The sequence below is a fragment of the Salvia splendens genome, chromosome 1, assembly GCF_004379255.2.
Source record: "Salvia splendens isolate huo1 chromosome 1, SspV2, whole genome shotgun sequence".
NCBI classification, from domain to species: Eukaryota; Viridiplantae; Streptophyta; class Magnoliopsida; order Lamiales; family Lamiaceae; genus Salvia; species Salvia splendens.
Window position 1 is genome coordinate 18,741,028 of NC_056032.1, and position 12,273 is coordinate 18,753,300.

General features: G+C 35.7%; 1 pseudogene; it reads left to right on the forward strand.

Moving 5' to 3' along the window:
• The first annotated feature begins 6,118 nt into the window (after positions 1-6,118).
• Positions 6,119-7,709, forward strand: LOC121796928 (annotated as a pseudogene).
• The last annotated feature ends 4,564 nt before the right edge of the window (positions 7,710-12,273 follow it).

Below are 12,273 nucleotides of genomic sequence, written 5' to 3' on the forward strand. Positions count from 1 at the left end.
CAAATTGTTGGCAAAATTATATATGTGCATTATTTATTTTGGACTGTGCATTATGTACCATGATTTTTGCATTATGCTGTCTATATTAGGCATTAATACGAGTATTGTCTATGATGGTTAAGCAACTCAGTCAAGATTCAATATGGTTATTATTTGTTTTTTTGATGTGGGACATTATTGAGTGCATGCATTATTTGTTTGCTGTGGGACATTATTGACCAGATTATTGCAGGACCCTGTTTTGGCATATTTCAAAATTTGCTGTATAATAACTACTGTTTGATGATTGAGGTCTTGTTCTTGCAATCTGAGTCCATTATTTATGTTGTATTGTTGCATTATTTGGTTGGTGTGGTACATTATTGTAGTATGCGTGAAGGCTGAATGTTTATTTTCTAAATGTACATTACTGGGTTAATGTTATGCATTATTAGGTTGATGTTGTGCATTATTTAACTATTTCTATGCATTATATACATGTTTCATGCATCAAGCGTCTGCTGTTGTACATGGGTTAAAGAGTGAATGAAATACTTTTATGTTCATAACTAGCCTGAATTTGTACATTATGTAGCTAATTCTATGCATTATTTATCATGTTTTATGTATCGTTTGACTGCTGTTGTATATGAGTCTAAGAGTGAATGGAATATTTTTTATATGTTCATTACCTGAGTGATTTTGTTCATTATTTGGCTATTTGAATGCATTATTTATCCTGTTTTATGCATCATGTGACTGCTGTTGTACATGAGTCAAAGGGTGAATGGAATATTTGTATGTTCATTACTTGACCGGACCTGTACATTATTTATTTATTTTAGTGCATTATTTATCATGGTTTATGCTTTATGTGACTGTTGTTGGACATGAGACAATGGGTGATTGCAATATTCATGGGGCATTGTTGATTTATTCTGAACATTATTTGATTATTAAAATGCATTATGTATCAGTTTTTTGGCATTATTTTGATCCTTATGTACAAGAGTGCATAAGTGAATGCAGTATAACTATCCACATTATTTTATTCAGTTTGTACATTATGTAACTAATTGTATGTTATTATTCTGTATGTTGTACCACATCAAAGCAGCGAAGATTGGACATCGACGAGGCGGTCGATGATATACTGCCAGTAGGAATTGCCCAGAAATTCCGGGAGCGAGTATCAAAGGCCGGGACTAGTACAGCTTCGGAAGAGACGGAGGATAGGAAACCAAGGGGTAGGAACGTCGACCATCTGTATTGCCGACCGAGTTTCTGAATGGTATAAAGAGTTTAACTCCACGGCAGAAGGAAGCCGTCACGGAAATTGTACATGAGTGTAGGAGTGAATGCAATATTTGTACATTATTTAGCTATTTCTATGCATTATTTTTCATGTTTTATGCTTCATTAGATTGTTGTTGTACATGAGTCTAAGAATGAATGCAATATATGTATGTTCATTACTTGAGTGATTGTGTACATTATTTGGATATTTGAATGCATTATTTATCTTGTTTTTATGCATCACGTGGTTGCTGTTATACATACTAGCCCCTAGGATTGTTAAACCCTTAGGGAAAACAAGAAACGTGCGCCAAACTTCGAAACACAACACAACTTAAATTAAACGGGTCAGGATAAATATTAATTCCATATTACAAATAATGCATTACAGAAACTAAACTACGCATTATACTATACTAAATTGTACATTATGTATGTTTGTTTTAAAAAATACATGCATGTGCAACCCGAGATGAAATACTGCAGCTCGTGTATTTGGACAACGTTTTTTAGACTTAGAACATACTACACCCTAGCCCCTATGCTTGTTAAACCCTTAGGAAAAACAAGAAATGTGAGTAAAACATCGAAACACGACACTGTAAAAAAAACAAATATATCAGCTAATGCATACAAGCACAAACAAGCGCTTTTTGGAAACATTATCATTATTGTGTACGTACTATACCCTAGCCCCTAGCCTTATTAAACCCTTAGGGAAACACAAGAAACGTGTGCCAAACATCGTACCACGGTACATCTTATTCATATGCATTGCAGTTCATATACTTTGCATTATACAGTCATTAATATCCATTATTAGTAACAAATTGGTGCATTATTCGAATCGGTTTACATTTTGCAATTAATGTGTATGTACTATAGCCTTGCCCCTAATCTTATTAAACCCTTGGGAGAAACAAGAAAGATGTGCCAACATTGTAACACGGTACATCTTGTTCGTATGTATTGCATTTCACATATTGTGCATTATATGTTCAATTATATCCATTACTCGTTTACACTTGGTGCATTATTCGGTGGTTATTACAATTCATTATTACTGTCATCGTACTAAACCCTATCCCTTACATTTATTAAACCCTATCCCATAAACTTATTAAACCCTTAGGAGAAACAAGAAGGGTGTGCCAAAAAATGAAACACGGTGTACATCTTTAACGTATGCATTGCATTTCACATCTTGATCATTATATATTCAATAATATCCATTATTCATTACTATATGGTGCATTATTCGTATTTTGTTAATCTTCTAGCCTAGTCAAGTCTATATCTACACCCTCAAAATTTGATTCATACACGCGGTCCTCCATATTGGTTACGTTTCACACTCTATGTTACACACCTATCGCCCAGAATTGCAAACCTACACCATTAAACGAATCGTCTAGAACAACTAATAAGCATTGGGCGCAATGTTTAAACCAAATCGATACATTCAACTCACCAGCGCAACCTCTTCGCTTGTTTGCGCGTATCAAAGCCAACTGCGCGGGCGTATACCTCGTAAAAAGCAAAAGCGAATTCCAAGTATTGGAATTTCAGACCGACATGAGGCTTCAGCTCCGAAGAACATTCACGAACAACACTCACTATAGAGAAAAGCAAAAAAAATGGGTTAGCAAAAACGTACAATGCAGCAATCGAGTGTTCTGACAAGTAATGCAACATTTTCATAACTTTATTCGGTAAAATATGTAAATTTAAAAAATACGTGATTTATATATAGGTCAACCGCGCGCTATTTTACATCGTTGTTATTAATGTGTAAGTACTATACCCTAGCCCCTAGGCCTATTAAACCCTTGGGGTAAACAAGACACGTGTGGCAAACATCGAAACACGGCACATCAAAACACTAAATTCATGAGGCATACTCGCGGTCCATCATTAATTCCTCCAACGTATTATGCATTATACAGACAATAAATTTCATTATGCACTTTCAGTTGGTGCATTATATGTAACCGTGCACCTTTTTCATAACTTTATTCGGTAAAAAATTTTAATTACAAAAAAACGTGATTTATATATATAAGTACTATACCCTAGCCCATATGCTTATTAAACCCTTGGGGTAAACAAGTAACGTGTTCCAAACATCTAAACACGGCACATCAAAAACCTAAATGAATGAGGCATACTCGAGGTCCTTCATTACGTCCTCCAACGTTTTATGCATTATACAGACAGTAGATATCATTATGCATACTCATTTGGTGCATTATATGTATCCGTTTTTTTAGACGTAGCTACTAAACCCAAGCCCCTCAACTAATTAAACCCTTAGGATAAACAATAACCCTGTGCCAAAGAACGAAACACGGCACATCTTATTCGCATGCATTGCGGTTCACATATTGATCATTATATAGTCAATAATATCCATTACTCGTTACCATGTGGTGCATTATTCGTAGCGGTTTATAATTCGTTATTAATGTGAGAAAAGTACGGTCTCGTTTAACGCTGCGGTCGACGAACTGAACGTCCAGTTTCTCAAAACTGATGAACGAGTGACGGCGATTGGGTCTCAGCTCGAGACGTTCATCGCGGAAGTACGGGCGGCTCTTTCGTTCAAAAAATCAACCACCAAAACTGGATCCAACGACGACGACTCTTCTGACGGCTTGGGGTCACACACGGCGGTTACGGGCAGCACCGATTTCGATAACGAATCATTCTCTGGATTTCGAGAACAAATCACAGTAATTGAAGGATATAATTCACTGGTGTCGACAACGATATTGATGAATGAATTGATTGGCACAACGATTGCGTGAATATCTTCCTTCCACATTGAAGACGATTTTGAGATATTGTAAATAAGGAAACACGTGAATTAAGGGTGGAGAGAAACTGATCCAAATTTGATTTCCATTTTAGCCCTTTTTGGGTTTTTTAATCATTAAATTTAATGTTTTTACAAACAAATTTAGGCCATAGGATTTCGAAAATCAAGGGCTAAGATCAAGAAGAAAATAGGAGGAAATATGAGAAAAGGAAATGAATACATCCCTATATATATATATATGGATGTATTCATTTCATTTTTGTATATTTTATTCTATTGTTCTTTTTAATCTCAGCCCCACGATTTTGTCATCCGACGGTTAGATTGATGCAACGTGTCATTTAATAATGCAGATTTCAGTTGAATAATGCACACCGACTAATAATGCACCATTATAGTGTAATAATGCAGAAATTTAGTTGAATAATGCACATGCCTAGACAAATTCAACTATAGCCAAAAAAATAACGTAACTGCATAGTGTAAATTTACGTGGATATCAGTTACAACACATCACCCAAATTCCAATGGTCATTGTCTTCGGTTTATTAAAGAAATGCGTTATTAGTTAGTATTAGAGTTCTCCTAATCGTACGTTTTAACATTTAATCATATGTTTAGAGCCCCCATTATACATTTTTTCTTTAATCATATAATTTTTCAATTAAATGACATTTTCATAAATCTATATCTATATATATATATAAAAGGCGAGTTTTGGCAATATTTTGATATATTTAAAAGTTATGGGGTGAATTTGAATATTTATAAAAATATGTAATAATAGTTATAGGGTGGAATTTGTATGTGGCCGTTATAATTTCATCTTTTTATGTAATATTAGTAATAGTTAGAGTGTGGAAGTTTTACTTATAAATGTTTATGAATTTATATTTATGGGGCTGTTACAATTGTTGTGACTGACCCTTCTTTATTAGTTTGACAACGTGTTAAGCTGTTAGAATGTGCATTAGATGACTCCATTTATGAATATTTATTTAAATATTTTAATAAGTAATTGGCGGTTACAAATCTATAAATAGGATAAGGAGCACTTAAGAAATTTTGTAACCTCTATTCTCTTAATTTTATAACTTATGATGTTTTAATTCCATGATATTTTATATCCTAATTTTGTACCCATAAAAGCCATAGAGTTGTAGATGAATTACACATCAACAAAAACATTCTCCATTCTCTCTCAAACTCTCAACATTTTATTGTATATTTTAGGAACATTGTATTGCTCAATTTTTGGAACTCCATCAAGTTCACCGGTGCCTAGCGGGTTTGAGTTGTTATAGGAGGAAGTCGTTTCATCTTTGAGGATAATACGTCAATTCGAGAGCAATAGCCGTGATGTAATTTGTCTTGTGGAAAGAGAGTTTTCTTCGACTAGACGATAACCCGTAGATTTAGGAAAAGATTCAACCTTAGCTTGCCTATGTATCGCATATTGCTTTATTATCTCTGATTTTGTATCGCAGATTACTTTTGAAACCATATGCCGAGTTGTTTGCCTATGTAGTACAAATTGTTTGTCTAGACTATCATTTTAACTATGGTGTCATTATAGTGTAGGATGGAGGGAGTACAATGCAACCTCCTAGCTATAATTCTCAATTGTTGAACATCCAATAAAATTGAGAATATAATATGGAAGATGATGTTTCAGTTGGAGTGGGACGGAGATAGTAGTAATTGTTACTCGCTCCGTCCCCTATTAATTGACACTAATTTTCTTTTTCGTCTGTGTTTAATTAATTGGCACCCTTACTTTTACTATTATTTATAATATACTCTACATTTCACTATCTTTTTTCATCCACTTTCTACTACATTTCTTAAAACTCGTGTCAACTTGTGCCACTTAGTGGAGGACGGAGGAAGTGCGTGTTGACTTGTGAGAGGGATATAGAAATGGGAGTATCTAAGTCATTGCGAAGACCGGGTCAAGTCAACTGCCCAATCATGGATAAAACCAACACAAATGCATTCATAGCTAAAAAAGGTCATTATTAGTTACAAAGCTAAGGTCTTAGTTAATACTCCATCATCTATGTGACTATGTCTAGTTTCAACTTTCCTCCTCCACCTAATGAGAACGAAGGAAACACGGGCGCAGGTAAACCCATCATCTCATTCGCTACTTCAAATTCATCTTTATCCATCTCAAAACAAACAAATCATCTTCCCCTGCAGCTGTAGTCATCACCTTAGTAATCATATTAGTCATCGTCGTCGTCTCCTGCTACTGCGGCGTCAAGATGAAGCAGCGGATAGTGTCCGAGCTAAAGGCAGCAGTCGCCCCGCCAACCTCGTCGAGCCTCCAAGTCTGGGTGGCCGACGCCCCCACCATGGAAAGGTTCTTCCTCGATCTTGCTCGAGACCAGCCCTTCCGTTTCACCGCTCAGCAGATGTTCACCTTCACCGACAACTACTCCACCGTGCTTGGCTCCGGAGGCTTCGGAAAGGTGTACAAGGGGAAGTTCCCTTGGCGCAAGCAGCAGCATCGAGGGGCAGTTCATGGCGGAGGTGGGGACGATCGGGAGGACTCATCATATAAATTTGGTGAAGTTGTATGGATTTTGCTACGACCAGTTCATGAGCGCGCTCGTGTATGAGTTCATGGAGAACGGATCGCTGGACCGGCATTTGTTCAGCGAGACTCGGGAGCTGGAGTGGAAGAAGCTCCATGAGATCGCGATTGGGACGGCGAAGGGGATCGCATACTTGCACGAGGAGTGCCAGCAGAGGATCATTCACTATGATATAAAGCCCGGGAACGTGCTTCTTGACTCGAATTTCAACCCTAAGGTTGCGGATTTTGGACTAGCAAAGCTTTGCAACAGAGACGACACGCATGTGAGCATGACCGGTTGCAGGGGCACTCCAGGCTACCTGGCCCCGGAGTTTATGCTGAAGAATTTCCCCATAACCTACAAATGCGACGTGTACAGCTTTGGAATTCTTTTATTCGAGATAGTTGGGAGAAGGAGAAACGCGATGAGCAGGGGAGATTCAGAGAGTCTCAACTGGTTCCCGAAGAAGGTGTGGGAAGAGTACGAAAAAGGCGAGCTGATGGCGTTGGTGGAAGCTTGTGAGATTGAGGAGAAGGATAGGATAACGGCTGAGAGAGCGGGGAAGGTGGCGCTATGGTGCGTCCAAGACTCGCCAAATGCGAGGCCAACGATGAGCGCTGTGGTGAAGATGCTGGAAGGAGGAGTTGAAGTCATGCCACCTCCTAAACCGTTTAACTACCTGTTCCCGGTCGGGACCAGCGTGCTCAAACGGCCGAGTGGTTCCGGGAGCGAGTCTGAGTATTCGACAAGTGATACAGCAAACTCGTATTGGTACAAGGAGACCACCACTCCTACTATGTCCAGGTATGAAATACAAGTTGCCAGCACTTCATAGGCTGTGAGATACCTATATAAGTCATGAATCTCGTCAAATATTTCTATTTCTATGCTATCATTTCCAAGATCAAATATGATCACCTTTGAGTGTAGGATAAACAAATATGATCAATTGTTTTACATTGCAAAATTGAAAAAGTAAAATCTCACCTTTGAGGAACCCCTAACAAAGCTGTCCTACAAAACAAGGAACAAAATAAATTCAATTTCATTTCAAACTTCCCACACTAATCATTGCCAAGTTTTCACCAAAATGCCCTCATTTTAAAATCCACAACCACACACACCGAAATACGCATTCAGAAAGAGGAGTGCTGTGAAAAGGGCAAGCTCTGAGATGAAAAAGGGTTGGCGTTCCTGAAATGAAGGGCGATTCACAAATGAGGAGACTCTGTGGAAGACGCACTTAATCGGGCCGGGTCATTTTGGTTGTATTTTGTAAATGGGCCTTTCATAATTCCCTTATAAGCGCGGCCCAAACCTACAAAATCACTCAATGTTTATTTCATGAATGCATTAATCACGACACATTTCATTAAACAATTTTTATTTTTTATGCATATACATATATTAGCACTATTTTTGTATTTAATCCATAGCTAATAAGAAACACATTGAGAATATCACGTTGTCTAAATGATGAATAATAACATGACACATTATTTCATATGAGAACTTTAGATATTTCAAGCGTAGAAAGTGGTATATTGCTAACTCAATTGCTAACTACGATTAAATATTTAAATCAAGGGCCTAGATCATCGTCCCGGAATGTCAATACGATCAACAAAAAACGTCAATAAGGGTATTAAGGTCAATTTACAATAAATTAGTCGTAACTTACTTTTGAAAAATATCTCATAACTTTAAAACGCATATAACTTTCTCGAATTAAATTATTTTTTCGCACAACATATATCAAATTAAAGATAATTTCATAAGGATTCTAACGAGATCTCACTTGCATATGTTCCGATGTCAAAATTTGAATTTTTTTTTGAAAATTTTCATAAATTTCGTTAATAGCTTTATATCCATACACGACACATGATATGTCAATACAATGCTTGTACAATATCAATATGAAATAGTGCTGATATTATCATGTCTTTGTGTTGATGTATTTCATACACTGTATTGACATTGTATTTCTAAATCCTAAATTTGATAGTTGCTATTATATTTTTAATATTAAAAAATGAAAAATGAAATTATACATGGCAAATTGTAGACCACAAGATTTCTAAAATTATATGGTCTTAAATTAGTTTTAAATTAGTTATAGTTAGCAATTAAATGATGAGTTAGCAATTGATCACTCTTCTCTTAAGTGTTTGAATGATTTTGAAGCCCAGAAATAATACAATATGAAATAGATCTAAACTTATTCAAGTGTAAGCTATATGAATGATCCCAGTTTCATAGCATGTCTGAAACAACACTTCGCACAAAATCTCAAAAATCTTATCTTCCAATCTTTCATACTGAACTTCAATAGAAACAAGAAGGAAATTAGTTTGTTGAAATTTCACATTATGCTAAACACCTACAAGTCTTCTATTTACAAAGGTGGTACAAGTAGCGGTAGAGGATTGTATGGTCTACAATTAGAATGATATGTAGGGTTAGTAATGGTTTAAAACCTTCCATATTTAGAATTTGTCTAATTTTGGTGAACGACTCAAAATGATAAACTTAGTCTTTTTTTTTGTGGACGTTGGTAGTATGAAATACTCCCTCCGTCCACCAATATTCATCCCATTTTGCATTTTTTGGTCGTCCACCAATAAATGTCTCATTTGCTTTTTTACAACTTTTGTTAATAGATCTCATATTCCATTAACTTTATTTCACTCACATTTCACAATATAAAAGTAGGACCCACCTTCCACTAATATTTTTCATCCACTTAGTACATTTTTTAAAACTCATGCCCGATTAAACTTGATTGTAATTGTGGACGAAGGGAGTATTTAGTTTTATTATTATAATGAAAAATTCTACCTGCAAACCATAGATCTAAATGTTATTTCTCGTATTTAATTTGGACGAACCGATCAATGTGCACATATGGACCAATGTGCACACGTGGACCAACATCGTACTCAATTTTACTTTCCATCACCGTTAACCAAGATGTCATGGTATTAGGTGATAGAAACCTCGCATTAATTAACAAATTAAAGTAGCGTATAACCAACATCGTACTCAATGTCACTTGTAAATTTTAAAAGATAAATAATTACATAGATCTCACATGGTTAATCAAGCAAGAAGTTTTTATCTCATTGTGATCATTCAGGGGTTATACCACACTTCAGTCATCCATAATAGAAAGTGACTTCATATCAATACCACCAACTATTGACGATAAATTGTCCACGCCTATTTTAGTTGAAAATATCTATTACTTTTAACAAGGTACAAGTGAAAGATTTTCTTTAATCAGTAATATCCACCTATCTGCTTATAATGTAGAAAATGATTTTCTACGAACTTAATCAACAAATAATGATACATTACAAACACTGTGATAATTAAATTTCTTCTCTAATATTAGGAAAATAAGGAATTTACAAAATAAACCGCTAGAATTATGCTTCTTTGTGTTTTCCCTACATAAACTTTATGTAAAGACATATTACTTACCTAAGTCACCTAAACATGTAATACCCCACTCAAATTAACGCCATTAAATGTTTATAGAGTAAATAATTATATTAAAGCAAGTAGTATTTTAAACTCCTATGTTTAGTTGTATTAAAATCCTTGATGGGTTTTAATTGATAGTTAAGTGCCAATGTGAAACTAATTTTGACCAAGGACTTTATTGTGCAAGAAGATACGTGAAGCGATAAAATAATTGTCCATGTACATTTATAAATCAGATGGATATTAAATGTCTATTTACAAAATATAGTCATTTCACTTCAAATGAGAAATATACTAATTTTATTTAATTTATGATGTTACAAAAATGAGCTAAGTCTTCTTCACAAAGCTAGTATTCTATCTTCAGGAAACCCCAACTTCCTACAAATGATGGGACAAGTCGGAAAAGACAGTGCAATAATAATACAGTAGCAAAAACAACTCTTACCATCTTTAACCATAGTCAACATATGAATAGTGCGGCTCTATTCACTGAAAACGACCCGAAGTAATCACGTATGCATATCTACCTAATGGCAAAAGAATAGGAAGTGGGGAAGGGAGAAATAGTACCAAAATTTGTTATTTTACCAAATCCTACACCATCCCGGGAGCTCCGCCAACAAACACTCCCCTTAATTTTACCTTTGCAAAAATGTGATAAGATAAAAAAAAAGAATGATGATGTTGGGATATTAACCGATAAAAATGATGATGTTGAGAGAAACCATGAAGTAGAGAGAGAGTAAGAGAGAGTTTTAGCGAGGAGAGAGAGAAGGAGACACGGTGAGGGAAATAGAGAGGAATGGGATGTGCTGACTTAGATATGAGGACCCTCCCTTTTAACTTAGGTGGGCTTCTTTATTTAAAGGGTTGGACTTTCTATGGTTTTTGTTTTATGCTTGAACTAATATAAAGAAGCAGAAAAGTAAGCCCATTTCTTCTTGCAAATAAATCTTTTGGCTAAGATTTCTCTTGAATTAAGTTAAATAAGTGACTTTGTATGTTTTTTTTTTCAAGTAAATCCTCAAATTTATTAATTTAATTAATCTCGCGATTAATTAATGCCAATAATTAAATCTTCGAATTTAATTAAAGTGAATGGGTTTATGAAAGAGAGAAGAAAATAGGATGCATATCCTAGGAGCATATCATGCACTTTTATTTATTTCTCGACGCTAAATAGACTATTATCTTTTATTGGACAAGGTCCATCGCACGGAATTAAACTCCAAGAGAGTATATTGGTATACGGAGTCGAAAGCGTACGAGGTGAACTTTTCTATCCTACATACAAATGTGGATAAAAATATGAAGTATATTTGAGATAATATTTATTTATCCAAATGATGTTGTCTGGCCATAAAAGATGTTATTTTATGTAATGATGCCTATCTGTTTGGTTATACCGAATGTGCTATGCCAAATAAAGTAAGAATCGAATTCGGGTCCCAGCAAGGGGAGAGTCCCTACTCGGACTAGTGTACACGTGGACTGTGGGTCATCGGTAAGGTTGTCCGGTCCGGTGCTTGTGGAAAGTGGCCACTTTCCCGGCACATGAATGTTTAGGTGACCGTAGGAGAACACCATCTCTACGGCACAAGATGTTCAGATACGGCAAGAACAAAAAGACTTAGACTGTGCAGTCGAAAAATGATTTTAGAAAGCTCGGGTCTTTTTAATAAAACCCCTGAGTGTTACTGTGATAATGGCTTGACAATATTTTCAAATGTATAATTGTATTTTTCGGCAATGTGTTCACTGAGTACCTTTGTACTCAGCCATGTATGTATTTCTAAATGTGCAGGTTGGTGATGGAGTGGAGGGTGCTAATTAAACCAGACCTACTTATATTTTCATTCATTACTCTCGGAGGTTCGTGTCTTCATACATGGAACCGCGTTCAGTTCCTTCTGTTATGTATTGAAGCAAGTGAAATCCTTTTTGTCTCTAAAGACTCTAATAACTAGCTAGTATATTGCATGGTCCCCGATTCGAGTCATTGTGATCGAGCCATTCTATTCATGTATTCACTGTCTATACTCTACAGACAGAAATGTCAACCATTAAATCCTTCTTTTCATACTCAACTCACATTCTTAATATCCA